The sequence below is a fragment of the Lissotriton helveticus genome, chromosome 5_1, assembly GCF_964261635.1.
Source record: "Lissotriton helveticus chromosome 5_1, aLisHel1.1, whole genome shotgun sequence".
Classification (NCBI taxonomy): domain Eukaryota; kingdom Metazoa; phylum Chordata; class Amphibia; order Caudata; family Salamandridae; genus Lissotriton; species Lissotriton helveticus.
In genome coordinates, this window is record NC_136065.1 from 1,957,621,169 (window position 1) to 1,957,637,895 (window position 16,727).

General features: G+C 42.0%; 1 long non-coding RNA gene across 1 annotated transcript in view; it reads left to right on the plus strand.

The window, feature by feature from the left end:
• The window catches only part of LOC144756095 (uncharacterized), a 205,475-nt gene that overhangs the window by 79,506 nt on the left and 109,242 nt on the right, over positions 1-16,727 (plus strand). Inside the window, exon 2 of the long non-coding RNA XR_013595074.1 lies at positions 16,335-16,396. This is a non-coding gene — a long non-coding RNA (uncharacterized LOC144756095). The remainder of the gene's footprint in view (positions 1-16,334; positions 16,397-16,727) is intronic.

Consider the following 16,727-nt stretch of genomic DNA (forward strand, 5'->3'; position numbering starts at 1 on the left):
CCTCGTGATTGGAGACACACAGAGATTGTGGTGTTCCACAAGCCCGGAAGACCTCCAGATCAGCATGCGTCATATCGCCCTAAATATATTCTTAATGTAGTGGGCAAAGTTCTGGCTAAGGCACTGGCCAATCGCCTCCATGCCCATAGTACATCTTTGGTTCATCCCGATCAGCCCGAGTTTATGCCCCAGCGGGCGACCCGCCACAATATTCGGCACGCACATGTTGCAGTGGCCACTGTCTATGGGTTGGGGGAGTGGGCCGCACTATTACTTGCGGACATGGATAGGTCTTCTGACTCCCTTAGTTGGGTATACCTATTCACACTTCTCCGTAGATTAAATTTTGGACCACGCTTCTTGTCCTACCTGACCCTCCACTATATAGACCTGACTGCATCCGTACGGTTGGCGGGCTCTGTCTCCTCCACGTTCTCTATTGGACAGGGCACCACGCTGTCCCCCTATCTATTTGCATTTGCAATGGAACCCTTAGCGTCCCGGGTGCGGATTGACGCCCAAGTGACTGGTCTTGAGTGGGCGGCGGGTCTGTCGGATCGTATTGTTTTGTACGCTGATGATGTACTTTTTTTTCTTACAAATATAGCTAAGACAGGGCTGCACTTACTGCGCATTATGCAGATCTTCGGGGAGACCTCGGATCTATACATAAACCCTTGTAAATCTACTCTATGGGTACTTGGGGGAGGGGTGGGCCCCTGCTCCTGGTCCTCCTGTGTTCAGGTGGCCTCTGGGGGGTTGAAGTATCTGGGAGTGTTTTTATCGCATTCGTCAATCACATCTTGGGAAAGGAATTTAGTCCCTGTGTGGGGTCGTGTGCGGGAGGATCTTAAAATCTGGTCCCATGTGCCCTTGCCAATATACGGCCAGTCGGTCATCTTTAAGATGGTATCGCTTCCCCGCCTCCTTTATCAATTACAAAGCCATCCCTATCCGATTCCTCCCAGATAGTTCCACTTGTTAATACGGCCTTGGGACAGTTTCCATGGGCTGGTGGAATGGCAAGGGTGGCCCTGCGGACTTGCTTCCAGTCCACATATTGTGGGGGACTGGCAACCTCTGATATCCTGTCCTATTATATGGCCTCCCATCTGCCAGTTCTCAATGAGTGGTGGTATGGGGACAGGGCGGACCCAGCCTACGCGGTCGAGAGGCAATGCATGGGAGATCCCACCCTACACACTATACTCTACTCGGCGCCGCTGCGCAGGTTACTTGCCACCGGCTACAAAACTTAACTTTCAAATGTGGCGACAGGCGATGCAGAGGACCGGGTGGTGGAATAACTTGACACAGGAGACTCCTCTTTGGTATAATGGGCAACTCCCGCAACTGGCTGCATAGTCTGGTTTTCGGGGCTGGGACTGTATCGACATCTCTACTTTTGGGAACGTCATGCGGGGATCGGTTATGAAGTCTTTTCAGGATCTACAAAAGGACTTTCAAATGCCTAAAACCCATTTTTCTGATATCTACAGTTCTGACATGCCATCACTCCCTATGTCGAGGGGTTGGGGTCCTATAGTCCCTGGCTGAGTTTAGTCCCATAGAGGCAAAGGTATTCATGGGGATCTCCATGACCACGAGATCTCCAAGATTTATCAGTCCCTGGTCACACATAGCTCCCCCACACTGCAGCGCCTTAGGGATACCTGGGAAGGAGACATAGGCTTCTTGGAGGAGGAGGACTGTGTGGAGGCCTTGGCCTCCCGCGGGGGTCAGCCATAGCTGTAAGCCTTCCCTTATCCAGTTTAAGTATCTCCACCCAGTCTATTTCCCTAGGGTTAGGCTCTGGAGGGCGGGATTGGTGGCCTCCCTGGTGTGTCTTCGATGCGAACATGAGGAGAGTACCTTACTCCATATTATCTGGCACTGACATTAGCACGATTTTGGCGGGGGGTTCTGTCGTGCCTCTCCGAGGTACTGGGCTGGGACCACCCCAGCTCCCTCAAGTTGGTCCTGTTGAATGTTATGGACGATATAGGAGGTAACATATACAAACGCCATCTTATGCTATTAGGGTTCACCTTGGCCAAAAGGGATATCACTAAAGCCTGGAAGGCTCCGAGGGCGCCCTCGGTATCTGTGTGGAAAAATGGCATGGATTTCTGTGTAGGGCTGGAGATCCCCATCTTTGTGGGCAGGGGGTGCCCGCTTAAACATTATAAAATCTGGCGGCGATGGGCAGAGTATCGTGGCCTAGAGCTGGAACCTGTTTCAGTAGCCAAGTCTCGTGGAAAAGGGTGGTGCACCGCCTGTTGTTTCTAAATCTTTTACTGTGCTGACATGGGAATCACTCCCCTCCTGGAGTGTAAAGTAGATAACTAAACTGGTAGCACCTCTATGAGCCCATAGGTGTGTCTCCCATGGCACCAGTGTCACTATTTGCTGTACTCATTAACAGCTCAGTTCGTGAGAAAAAACGAGTTTACAACATAAAGTTCTTTGTTTTCAAATGAATTGTATTTGTATATTCCATCCAATATTCATGACGTGTAACAACTCATATTAGTTCCAATGCATTTCGGTGTTTATATCCACCTTCGTCAGGGAACGTCTGTTAATTGAACAAAAATATATACAATGTAACGGTTCATCTTATCTACATATTAATTCATATGCTTTACTCAACATTCATACCTGTTGTTTTAATTTTAAATCCTTTTAACTCCTTTTAAATGCGCTTTAAATAATGCGGGAGAAGCTCAGGTGATTCGTGTTTATAAAGCGGCGCGCCCCTTTAAAACAAACGGTCATGAGATTGAATATGTACCGCTTCCTTTCATACAGTTGCTTAAAGTCGCGTTTATGCTGGTTGCTCGAGGGTGCTTGGCCTCTCTACAAGATTACGCTGCGTTACGCTCGGTTTAACCAACTACGTGCGCCTGCTCACCTTACTTGCTGTTAACGCTTAGTCCCGTCACTCTGTGTGAGTTCCAAACGCGGTATGCGCTTTCAGTCTTTTAAGAAAAACTCCCTCTGACGCTGCGCGGTGTGTGCACATGCGCAGAGTGTAACTTGCACTTTTTTTTAACAACTGATAGGTTTAACATAACGAAACTTTAACAATCCTACTTGTTTAACATCATAGACATTTACAACATCGCGTGTAAAGAGAAATTAATCGCGACCTCACTTTCTGAACATTTGCTCGTATGTAGTTAACAGTTTTCTCAGCTACAATGTCCAATTTGATCCAATATAGTGGTATTAGTAAAATGTTATTCATAAGTAACATAAAAATTCAGTACGATCATTTAACCCATGAGGTTTAAGGCTGTTCAAATGATAAATCCAATGGTTCTCGCGTTTAAGTAAGTTTTTCTTGTTTAGTGTACCTTCTTTCCTGGGAATAACCTCCAGAACACAAGCTCTCAGTTGATTCAAATTGTGGCGTTTTTCTGTGAAATGTACGGCGACTGTGGATTTAGTGGAGTGAGTCCTAATGTTACTTTTGTGTTCTGTTAATCTCACTTTTAACTTCCTTTCCGTATGTCCTACATAGACATATCCACAAGGACATTTCAACAAATATACCACATTGGTGGTATCACATGTGGCATTTACTTTCAAGGGTATTTTGTGTCCTTTCATGGGGTGACTGATATTTATCCCCTTCATGATGTTGTGACAATTTGCGCAATTTAGGCATGGAACAGTTCCTCTAAATGTCTGATGTGGGGTGGTTCGCTTAGGTTTCTTCAGTAGTTCCCCTATATTTTTTCCTCTTGAATGTGCAAATAAAGGTTCTTGGTCGAAGATCCCATTGAAATCCGGTTCCATTTTCACAATCTGCCAATTCTTGTGTATAATTTTTTTGAACCTGGTACTAACATTAGAAAACTTACTTACGCACGTTATTCTCTGTGTTTTGCAGATGGTTTTATAGGTGAGCAGCTCCTGTCTCGTTTTACTCTGTGCTCTTGCCTGAGACTTCTTTATCATTTCATCCGGGTAACCTCTTGCGGTAAACCTACTCGCCATCGTTTGTAGTTGTTCTTGGCATACGTGATCCTCAGAAACCACTCTCTTAACCCTGAGAAATTGCGTGTATGGAAGATGTGCCTTCAATGATGGAGGGTGATGACTGGTGTATTGTAACAAGTTGTTCTTATCAGTTGGTTTACGATATAGGTTCGTGGAAAGAATTCCATGATTTAGGGTGATTTCCACATCCAGGTATTGAATAATATTATCATTGATGTTCCACGTGAATTTGATTCTCTCATTTTTCTCATCCAAATTTTGCAACTGTTGTTCTAATGACTCCTTAGACCCTTTCCATATGATGAACATATCATCGATGAATCTCATGTATGTTAGTAGGTGGGAGGCCCACTCCTGATTATTGTAAATGTGTTCCTCTTCGAAGGCTCCCATGAATAAATTTGCATACACAGGTGCTGCGCAATTTCCCATGGCTGTTCCATTGAGTTGCATGTACCAACGTTTGTCATGGGTAAAGTAGCTGTTCATGAGCGTGAATTCCATCAATTGCATCAAGAAGACTTGTAATTCTTGAGGATAAGTGCTGTGTAATAATGCTTTCTCAATGGCTTCTAAGCCTTCTCTGTGTGGTATCGCTGTATACAACGTCTTTACATCTATGGTAGCCATGATGCAGTCCGTTTCCATTTTCACAGTTTGTAACTTAACCAAGAAGTCTGTTGTGTCCTTGATGTACGACAAGTTTTTAATCACCAGTGGTTGCAAATATTTGTCGATGAATTTTCCGACCGGTTCATGGATGCTCATCTTGGTGGATACTATTGGCCTGCATGGAGGTTTTTTTGGATCTTTATGTACTTTAGGTACTAGGTACATGGTTGGGCTCTTTGGGTTCTCTTGTGTCAGGTATCTTTTGGTTTTTTCGTTTATGGTACCGTTGTCCGTTGCTTGTTTCAATATTATTTGCAATGTTTTACAAATTTCCATAGTGGGGTCTTGGTCAATCTCCATGTATGTGTTTAAATCACTTAGATGGGTCTTCATGGCTTCATCATAAAACTCCTTGTTCATAATTACTAATGCCCCTCCCTTGTCGGCTTTTTGGCAAATGATTTGTGGGTTATTCGCTATGCTTTCAATTGCTCCAAATTCTTTTTTTGTCATATTCGGATTTTTGACCCTTTTGTTGGTGTTTATTTGGCTTATCTCTTGTTTACATAGTTTTTCAAATAGGTCTATGGTTTTATGTGATATTGGAGGCATGTAACTGCTGGTAGTTTTTAGTCCTTTCAATTCATCTTCTTTAGGAAGTGGTTGGTCAGTGATGACGTTCTCAAAAAAGTGTCTTAGTCTCATTTTGCGTGTCAACTTAAACAAACTCACTTCTAATTCAAGTTGGTTGGTATGAGTGCTTGGTACAAATGATAATCCGCGTTGTAACGTGTTAATCTGAAATTCATTTAAATTCTGATCTGAAATATTCAAGACTAAGTTCTCTGTTGTTATCAATGGTGTTTTTTTCTGTCTTTCCTGGTCGTCGCTGTTCTCGTTTGTGGTTGGTTTGTTTCTTTTGTTTTTGTTGCGTCCCCTCCTGGGTCTTCTATTGGTGTTTGGCCTGCGTCTAAAAAAGGCTCTGAGGTGGATGGCTTATCCGAAGGTTCTGTTCTAGTGGGTTGTCTTCTTTGTCGGTTCGTTCACTGTCCGTGGATGATGTGTCTGTTTGGGATGTGTATTGTTTGGTTTGACGTCTTCTGGCGTATACTTCCGCCCATGTATAAACCTCTTGTAATTTGTAATCAAGGGTATCCCTACGGTATTTCCTAAGTTTGCGTTCGTTGACTTCCTGTGTGTGCTGGGCTAATTGAGACTTGATATCATCTAGGATTTTCTGTAACTCTTCACCGGTTACTCCTTTTTTCAATTCCTCAGTTACCGTTTCTATTTCTGTTTTCAATTCTTCCAATATCTTAGCCAGTTCCTCTATAATGAGTAATATTAAATCCAGACTACATTTGTTCAATATAGCGAACCACCGTTCTGTGAATGGTTTTGAATTTTTACAAACTAAAAGGTGAAGAGTTACAGAAAATCCTAGATGATATCAAGTCTCAATTAGCCCAGCATCCCAAACAGACACATCATCCACGGACAGTGAACGAACCGACAAAAGAAGACAACCCACTAGAACAGAACCTTCGGATAAGCCATCCACCTCAGAGCCTTTTTTAGACGCAGGCCAAACACCAATAGAAGACCCAGGAGGGGACGCAACAAAAACAAAAGAAACAAACCAACCACAAACGAGAACAGCGACGACCAGGAAAGACAGAAAAAAACACCATTGATAACAACAGAGAACTTAGTCTTGAATATTTCAGATCAGAACTTAAATGAATTTCAGATTAACACGTTACAACGCGGATTATCATTTGTACCAAGCACTCATACCAACCAACTTGAATTAGAAGTGAGTTTGTTTAAGTTGACACGCAAAATGAGACTAAGACACTTTTTTGAGAACGTCATCACTGACCAACCACTTCCTAAAGAAGATGAATTGAAAGGACTAAAAACTACCAGCAGTTACATGCCTCCAATATCACATAAAACCATAGACCTATTTGAAAAACTATGTAAACAAGAGATAAGCCAAATAAACACCAACAAAAGGGTCAAAAATCCGAATATGACAAAAAAAGAATTTGGAGCAATTGAAAGCATAGCGAATAACCCACAAATCATTTGCCAAAAAGCCGACAAGGGAGGGGCATTAGTAATTATGAACAAGGAGTTTTATGATGAAGCCATGAAGACCCATCTAAGTGATTTAAACACATACATGGAGATTGACCAAGACCCCACTATGGAAATTTGTAAAACATTGCAAATAATATTGAAACAAGCAACGGACAACGGTACCATAAACGAAAAAACCAAAAGATACCTGACACAAGAGAACCCAAAGAGCCCAACCATGTACCTAGTACCTAAAGTACATAAAGATCCAAAAAAACCTCCATGCAGGCCAATAGTATCCACCAAGATGAGCATCCATGAACCGGTCGGAAAATTCATCGACAAATATTTGCAACCACTGGTGATTAAAAACTTGTCGTACATCAAGGACACAACAGACTTCTTGGTTAAGTTACAAACTGTGAAAATGGAAACGGACTGCATCATGGCTACCATAGATGTAAAGACGTTGTATACAGCGATACCACACAGAGAAGGCTTAGAAGCCATTGAGAAAGCATTATTACACAGCACTTATCCTCAAGAATTACAAGTCTTCTTGATGCAATTGATGGAATTCACGCTCATGAACAGCTACTTTACCCATGACAAACGTTGGTACATGCAACTCAATGGAACAGCCATGGGAAATTGCGCAGCACCTGCGTATGCAAATTTATTCATGGGAGCCTTCGAAGAGGAACACATTTACAATAATCAGGAGTGGGCCTCCCACCTACTAACATACATGAGATTCATCGATGATATGTTCATCATATGGAAAGGGTCTAAGGAGTCATTAGAACAACAGTTGCAAAATTTGGATGAGAAAAATGAGAGAATCAAATTCACGTGGAACATCAATGATAATATTATTCAATACCTGGATGTGGAAATCACCCTAAATCATGGAATTCTTTCCACGAACCTATATCGTAAACCAACTGATAAGAACAACTTGTTACAATACACCAGTCATCACCCTCCATCATTGAAGGCACATCTTCCATACACGCAATTTCTCAGGGTTAAGAGAGTGGTTTCTGAGGATCACGTATGCCAAGAACAACTACAAACGATGGCGAGTAGGTTTACCGCAAGAGGTTACCCGGATGAAATGATAAAGAAGTCTCAGGCAAGAGCACAGAGTAAAACGAGACAGGAGCTGCTCACCTATAAAACCATCTGCAAAACACAGAGAATAACGTGCGTAAGTAAGTTTTCTAATGTTAGTACCAGGTTCAAAAAAATTATACACAAGAATTGGCAGATTGTGAAAATGGAACCGGATTTCAATGGGATCTTCGACCAAGAACCTTTATTTGCACATTCAAGAGGAAAAAATATAGGGGAACTACTGAAGAAACCTAAGCGAACCACCCCACATCAGACATTTAGAGGAACTGTTCCATGCCTAAATTGCGCAAATTGTCACAACATCATGAAGGGGATAAATATCAGTCACCCCATGAAAGGACACAAAATACCCTTGAAAGTAAATGCCACATGTGATACCACCAATGTGGTATATTTGTTGAAATGTCCTTGTGGATATGTCTATGTAGGACATACGGAAAGGAAGTTAAAAGTGAGATTAACAGAACACAAAAGTAACATTAGGACTCACTCCACTAAATCCACAGTCGCCGTACATTTCACAGAAAAACGCCACAATTTGAATCAACTGAGAGCTTGTGTTCTGGAGGTTATTCCCAGGAAAGAAGGTACACTAAACAAGAAAAACTTACTTAAACGCGAGAACCATTGGATTTATCATTTGAACAGCCTTAAACCTCATGGGAAAAATGATCGTACTGAATTTTTATGTTACTTATGAATAACATTTTACTAATACCACTATATTGGATCAAATTGGACATTGTAGCTGAGAAAACTGTTAACTACATACGAGCAAATGTTCAGAAAGTGAGGTCGCGATTAATTTCTCTTTACACGCGATGTTGTAAATGTCTATGATGTTAAACAAGTAGGATTGTTAAAGTTTCGTTATGTTAAACCTATCAGTTGTTAAAAAAAAGTGCAAGTTACACTCTGCGCATGTGCACACACCGCGCAGCGTCAGAGGGAGTTTTTCTTAAAAGACTGAAAGCGCATACCGCGTTTGGAACTCACACGGAGTGACGGGACTAAGCGTTAACAGCAAGTAAGGTGAGCAGGCGCACGTAGTTGGTTAAACCGAGCGTAACGCAGCGTAATCTTGTAGAGAGGCCAAGCACCCTCGAGCAACCAGCATAAACGCGACTTTAAGCAACTGTATGAAAGGAAGCGGTACATATTCAATCTCATGACCGTTTGTTTTAAAGGGGCGCGCCGCTTTATAAACACGAATCACCTGAGCTTCTCCCGCATTATTTAAAGCGCATTTAAAAGGAGTTAAAAGGATTTAAAATTAAAACAACAGGTATGAATGTTGAGTAAAGCATATGAATTAATATGTAGATAAGATGAACCGTTACATTGTATATATTTTTGTTCAATTAACAGACGTTCCCTGACGAAGGTGGATATAAACACCGAAATGCATTGGAACTAATATGAGTTGTTACACGTCATGAATATTGGATGGAATATACAAATACAATTCATTTGAAAACAAAGAACTTTATGTTGTAAACTCGTTTTTTCTCACGAACTGAGCTGTTAATGAGTACAGCAAATAGTGACACTGGTGCCATGGGAGACACACCTATGGGCTCATAGAGGTGCTACCAGTTTAGTCAGTAGCCAAGTCTCCAGACTTGGCTTCCCTCCAATTCTAGTCGACATGCAATATTGCCCCTTGGATACTGATGTATCATGTCTGGATAGATGGAACTGTTCTCTTGTGGTGCTGCTCTGGGGTAGGTGTGAGTGCGATGGGGGTGGGTTATTTTTTTTGTTTATTTTCATTTTTTTCTTAATATTTCAAATGTATTGCTCTTAAGTTGTCCTATTTTGCTATTGAAATTGTCAAAGTCAATTCAATGTACATTCTACATGCATGAGTTGCTGGGTTACAGTGCTCTGCACTATATTTGTTATTTGACAAATAAAATCTGTTCTTAAAAAAAAGATTAGAAGCATAAAGGGGCTTCCGAGGTGACTGGATGTCTCATACCTAAAACTGGTTGCGGCGTTAGACGTTTCTTGCTTGATATCCTTGTGTGATTCCTGTTTTTCCCTGATGTATCGCACAGAATTTTCAGTCACCATGTGAAACACCCCAACTTTATTGTAAGTCAGGAGTACATTCTTTTTAGCAGATGATACTGCGTATTCCTCCTCAATTCCTGGAAACACCTCTGATGTTTAGCCTTGTGAGTTTCAGAGCTGGATCCGCGAAAGCTAAAGTGGAAAAGAAAAAAGATCTTTGCACTTCACAATTCTAGTTTGTGCAAGTTCTAGCTCGACCGCCTCTGGCCTGAAACTAGATGTTACATTTCAAGTTCAGTGACTATTAAGAGGTGTCTCCCATCACAATGGATGCTGAGAAATTGTAATAATTATGGAATGACTCCTCGCCATTGCTGGAATATTGTGGGCAAATACCCACCCTTGATATACTATTGGTCCTAATGTATCAGTTGGCATTAATGACATTAAGTGAGCATCCATTCAATGAGATGGTGTTGCATGAGAATGCAAGGCAGAATCTATCCGTATGTGGCAGCAGAACGTGTGAGCACTTGATGAAAATGATAAATTGATGCATTTTCTAGAATGGAAACCTTGTATTCTTTTCTTTTCTTTTTAAAAAATGTTTTATTTGTATTTTGCCAGAAACAAAAATGAGAAGAAACCAAAACAGAATCGGTTACAGTCGTGCAGAGACATACATATACAATCCATAACTCATATTACCCAATCCCCCCCCCCCCCCCCCCCAGGACGTCGTGAACCTGCAAGTCCCACCAGTTCACATATTTCCGCTGTAGTGACCCATGTTTCCTCACCATCTGGAATGCTGTTGTGCTAGGGAGTTGGGACCTATGCTTAGAATTAGAGGCAAGGGCCCCCACAGGACCCGCTAACCATCCCCCATGCCCCCCGTTTAGGCCGTAATAAGTCCTCCATTTGGAAATCTTGTATTCTTAAGAGAACTACTTCGTTTTTCCATGAAAATAATAGGAATTTGTTTGGGTACATTTTAGTTTGTTTTTCCTAAATGAAAAGCATGTTTTTCATCGCAAAATGAGTGCGTTTTTGTACACTAATTACCTGACGTTTGAAGACAAATGTTTTATATTCTCAAAAACAACACCTTGTCAGGGATGGTAAGCGCTATGTAAATGCCTCTTTTGTGGATTATACCAGGTTTGTTAGATATCAGTCCGGATAGGGTGTTGTTGATGATCAGTAGATGCCAATGTTTTTGTGATATTTTGTATACCTGGCTGCTGCAATTACTCTAAGGTATGTCGAACGAGATTCCAATTCCTATCAGTATTTTCTTAGACTTCTTTTTAAGTTCCCCCGATTTTTTTGTTTAGCTGAGTCTAACACCTTCATCAGGTAACCCCTAACTAGGAATCTTTTCTCCATTAATGTAAGTTATTGAAGTAAAATGTGGTCATCATTACAATTTCTTTGCAGGCGTGTCATTTCACCCAGGGGCATGGTCTGCACCTGCGGTGGGGGTGACAGCTCGTGGCAAGTAGCAAAGGGCTGCAAGCAGTAGGTGTTAGTATATTTGAATCTAATGTTGATATTGTAGGTATTATTATTAAGGTGTCTAATGACATTTTGGAAGGCACCAGCGCTCCCTGTCCAGATCCAAAAAATATTGTCAATAAACCTGCCCCAGTAAAGTATTTTATGTGTTGGTTCTAGTGGGCATAGTGCCCAGATGTGCGTGGTCTCATCCCATCCCATAAACAGATAGCAACCGACAGGGGCATTTTCAAGCCCATTGCCACTCCTTACGACTTTTAGTACTTGCAGTCATTGTGTAGAAATTCAATAAATCCGCTTCGACCCTCCATGAGTTCTATACAGATTTTGTCCTAGAACCTCAATGGTCTGCACGTAAGACCGAGAAGGGACAAGATTTTGCAATATCTTGGGAACTCCCCTGCGCAGGTCATTGTTCTCCAGGAAACAAACCTACTTAAGGAAGAGATTGTTTGCCTTCTTTAGAATAAAAGATGGGTTGGTTCCTATGTTAGTACTAACCAGTCAGCAAATATTAGAGGGGTTTTAATTTTATTTAAAAAGTCTGCCAAGGCTCGGATCCTATTACAGTTAGTAGACCCATGTGGCAGATGGGCCATAGTGAAAATTATTATTTCAGGGTTCCATTTTACCTTGGTCGGCTATTACGGACCCAACCAGGATGATCCCTCCTTTCTTAAGACTATCTTTTCTCACTTGCTGGATTTTCCTGACCCGGTAGTCTTAGCAGGAGATTTTAATATTGTATTAAATTCTTCATTAGACAAGTCGCCAAATAATAGGGTTAAATTCCCTTCCAAGTCTCGTTTTTTTTAAATTAGAGATGATGAAGCAAACCGCCCTTTCTGATATTTGGAGAGAAAGATCAGGCCTGCAGTTGGGAGTTTCCTATAGAAACTACAAGTACCAGCATAAATCAAGAATAGATTATGTCTTGATTAGCCAATCTCTAAGAGGTAGAGTTACAAATATCTCCTACTTGGTATCTCATCGCTCAGACCATTCTGGCATTTTATTAGATATACAGTTACCACAATCTAGCCAAGCCAGGTCATGGTCCTTTGACCAAGCCTTTATTTTTGGAGGAAGAGGAGATTCTCTTTCTATCTCAGGAAACTGAACATTTTCTGAGAATTAATATAGACTCAGCTTCGATATCAGCTGTATGGGACTCTTTAAAGGCTTTCTTGAGGGGGCAAATTACAAGCAGGTCGAGCTACAGGAATGGAAAATATAAAGAGGAGATCGCATCAATCGAAGCCAAGCTGAAGGCAGCGGAGGCCGCTTTAATTAGTCAGGCTAATTAGTCAGGCTCCACCTGAAATTCAGCAAGAACACCAGTCTAATTTTAATAAATTGAAAGGTCAGCTGGAGAGTACCCTGCATACTAGGCTCATTCGAAAATGGGAGGCAAGCAAGAGTGCTCATTTTGAATATGGGGAAGGGGCAGGAAAGCTGCTTGCATGGAAAACCAAATCGGACCGTGCAATAAATCAGATTAAAGAAATCAATAGTGAAGGTGGGGATATCACTCTTTCTTCGGATGTGAAAATCCAAGAGGCCTTTTTTTTAATTTCAAGATATCTATCGAGAGGACAAAGTGGTGGATAAATCCAATGTCAAAGGCTGGCTGGATAAAATCTCACTCTCTTCCATGATACTTGATCAGCAGGATCACTTAGATCGGGAATTTACCGAAGAAGAGGTTAAGAAGGCTATAACACTCTGTAAGAACGATAAGGCCGCGGGACCCGATGGGCTCCCAGCTGAGCTCTATAAACTACTATGTGATATGATTGTTCCTACCTTGACAAAGCTCTTTAACCAGATACGACAGGAAGGCTTAAAGCTCCCAGTTTCATGGAATGACGAAACAATCATCTTAATCTTAAAACCTGGGAAAAGTCCATCAAGTTGCGGGTCATATAGGCCCATTTCGCTTTTGAATGCGGACTATAAGATCTTTTCTTCAATTTTGGTGGCCAGACTGGGACTTGCGGCGGGCGATATCCTCCATCTTGATCAGAAGGGCTCTGTCAGGGGAAGACAACTATCCGAACTTACCTATGATCTTATAGGGGCGATTGATTTGGCCTCCACCTATTCACTGCCCTTAGCGGCCATCACCTTAGACGTAACCAAGGCTTTTGACAGGGTCAATTGGACCTACCTGATGGAAGTCTTGGGGAAATTCAACCTAGGGAAAAAGTTTTGTCACACGGTTCAGTTGATATATCAGGAACCAACAGCCAAACTTTTGGTTAATGGTAATATCACTGAATCCTTTAGGATCTCCAGGGGACAAGGCATGGCTGCCCACTCTCCCCTCTCCTCTTTGACTTATATATTGAGCCACTTGCCCATCAACTTAGGGAAGATCCTAATATTCAGTCTTTCAAGTATGGGGAATGGGAGAGGAAGGTCGCCCTGTATGCAGACGACATCTTTGTCTTTATGGCCAACCTGTCAACAGCACTCTCAGCAGTGATCGGCCTGGCAAAGAACTTTGGACTTGTCTCAGGTTATGAGATTAAAGCCGCAAAGACAGAGATTATGGTTTGGAATCCTGGGGGGACCCAGCATCAGCACTGGATCCGTTCTAATATGAGATACTTGGGGATTAATATCGTGCAACATATAACAAAGATAGCTGAGGTAAATCTAACTATGGTGGCCAGGGAGTGTCAGAAGCTGATGAAATCCTGAGCTGAACTCCCTTTATCTATTCTTGGGAGGGCGAATCTGGTTAAGATGTCGATACTCCCCAAGGTCACCTTTCTCTTTAATTGTATCCCTCTCCACTTCGAAAAATCAGCTATTGACAAGCTACAGCGGGATGTTAATTCCTTTGTCTGGGCGTACAAATCAGCAAGAATTGCTTGGAAAAAGTTGAGGCGCAGGAGAGAGAAAGGTGGCCTTGCTCTGCCAGATCTCCAGTTTTACGCTTGGGCTTTACAGCTTACACATTCATGTATGCTTCTGAAAATGCGGTCAGCAGGGGGGATGTTTCTCGCCATGCTTAGGGGAGCAAACTTACCCGGATATCTGTTTAAATTTGGTGACCCAAAGTTTTTTAAAAAGGTTAGCTGAAGGTCCTTCAGAGTCTTGCTAAAACTTGGGCCAAACTTAAATTTGCAGTTGGGCTCAGTTATTTGTCAAGCTTGGCCCTGCTTTGGGACTCCCCTGCTGCCCGGAGGGCCTGAGAGACAGTCTGGCAGTACCTCTAGGAGAAGCTGGGCTGACGGTCTGGGGGGACATGGCTTTTGAGGGTACTCTTATTTCATAGGAACAACTCACGGATAAAATCAGAGGAGGCCTGTCAAGGTTTAATTACTTTCAGTTGAATAGCTGGGCCAAACAACAACTAAAACGTAAGTACCCCATAGGGGGTGGCAATTTCATAGAGCATCAGCTTGTGGCTGAGCCACCTGGGAGGAAAGAGGTTTCCTTTTGGTATCAAGCCATAGTCGAGTCTGCAGACGGTGAATTTAAACTGGCTGAGAAGTTGTGGGGGGAATCTCTACCTGACGAACACTGCGACTATCTATGGCAGAACTCTTGTAAGATCCTACACGATGCAGTCAAACCAGCATGGTTGATAAAGAACCACCTGTTTACATCCATAGGGTCTACTTCTCCCCTCAAAAGCTCTCTAAAATTGTCAATGGTCCACCAGTTAGCTGCAAGAAATGTGGTCTGGCCCAGGCTTCAGATATACATATGTTCAAACAATGCCCTGCCTTGACTACCTTTTGGGATAGTGGTGGCAAATTTTTGGCGAGCACCTTGGGGTTTCCTATTCAGATCAATCTAGCCTTAATTATTTTTGGCCTCAAACATCAAGTTATGGGTCCATCTAGATCGCTGCTCTTTTACGCTATCCTGTTAGCCAGGAGACAAATATGCAAACGATGGACATAAACCACTCCGCCCTTTTTCTCAGATTTGCTGACTTCAGTGGTGGCGACCTCTAAGCTGGACCTAGCCAGATCTTGCAGGAGAAAAAAGACAGCATTATGGGACTTGCTGCAGTTAAGATTGATTTCAGACTTAACAAGTTAGATTTTTTTTTCTTCCCTTTGGGTCCCATGATTATGCTGCCTCGATAGTCGTCGGCTACTCCCAGTCTTTTCTGGAAGTATTACGACAAAGGTCATCAAGCTCACTTGAACTTTGCTGAAGAGTTATCTCATCCGGTTTCATTAGCACCCAAAGTCATGATACCTGTAGGCGGATCTTCCCCAAATTTCCCACTTCTGACAGCCTACTTTTCTCAGCATTCTGAGAATGGGTATAGACAGCTTGAGTGCGAATTGAAGTGAGGTTGGTGGCGAATGAGGATAACATTTTTTTTTTATTTAAAAAAATCAATACATGAAAAAATTGTCTAGGACAAGGGCAATCATGTTGATAAGCATATGTGTATGCTCAAATAGTGTGGCATCATTCTAGGACAATAAGTGCTGCATGGCATCTGGTTCTTTCTTCCTAGGGATGCCTGTACACAGTGAACATACATCCAAGGTTATAAAAGTAAGTTCATCTGATCATTGAAAGTCGTTGAGTTTCTTAAAAAAATCTTAATGTTCCTGTATATAAGCAGGACGATTCTGTATAAGTAGTTGGAGAAAGGAATCTATGTATTAAGATATTTCTTTTGTTGGAGAAACTATTCCTGAGATAATAGGCCTGCCTGGAGGAAATGGCCCGGGCTTATGCACCTTAAGAAGAATGTAAAGACAGAGCACAGTGGGAGATGAATTAAACATATTTGTATTCCAGATTAGTAATAAGGCATAAATAACGCCATTCTGATAGCATTTGCTCTAATAAGGTTGTTATTTTGTTCAGTGGCTTGTGATCTAGTTTGATGTAGGGCTGGTTATCAGTCAATTGTCAATCTGTTTCACCAATGTAGTCATTTTTTTTCATTATCACTGCATTTCTCCCCTTTTCAGCCTCCTTAATGACAATGCCAAAATCCTGAGTAAGGGATTTCAAGGCCCTCCTTCCTTCATAGGTGAGGTTGTGATTCTTTGATCTTATTTTAGTTGAATGTTTATCCTCTAATTTGTAAAGATCCCTGGTGACGAGTTTGTAAAACATGTCTATGGTGTTGTGGTGTTGAGGGTACAAAAGTACATTTAGGTTTTAAGGGGAAACATCCTTTACAATGCAACTTTTACCACGCAGTGCCTTTACGACGCAACTTTTACAACGCAAACCATTACAACGCATTGCGCTGGGGGGCGCTCTAGGATAGGGAATGTGTTTAATGTACTATCCAACACCTTCCCTACTATCCACGGGGACTGGAGTTGGAATAGTAAATTAAACAATTCACTATCCAG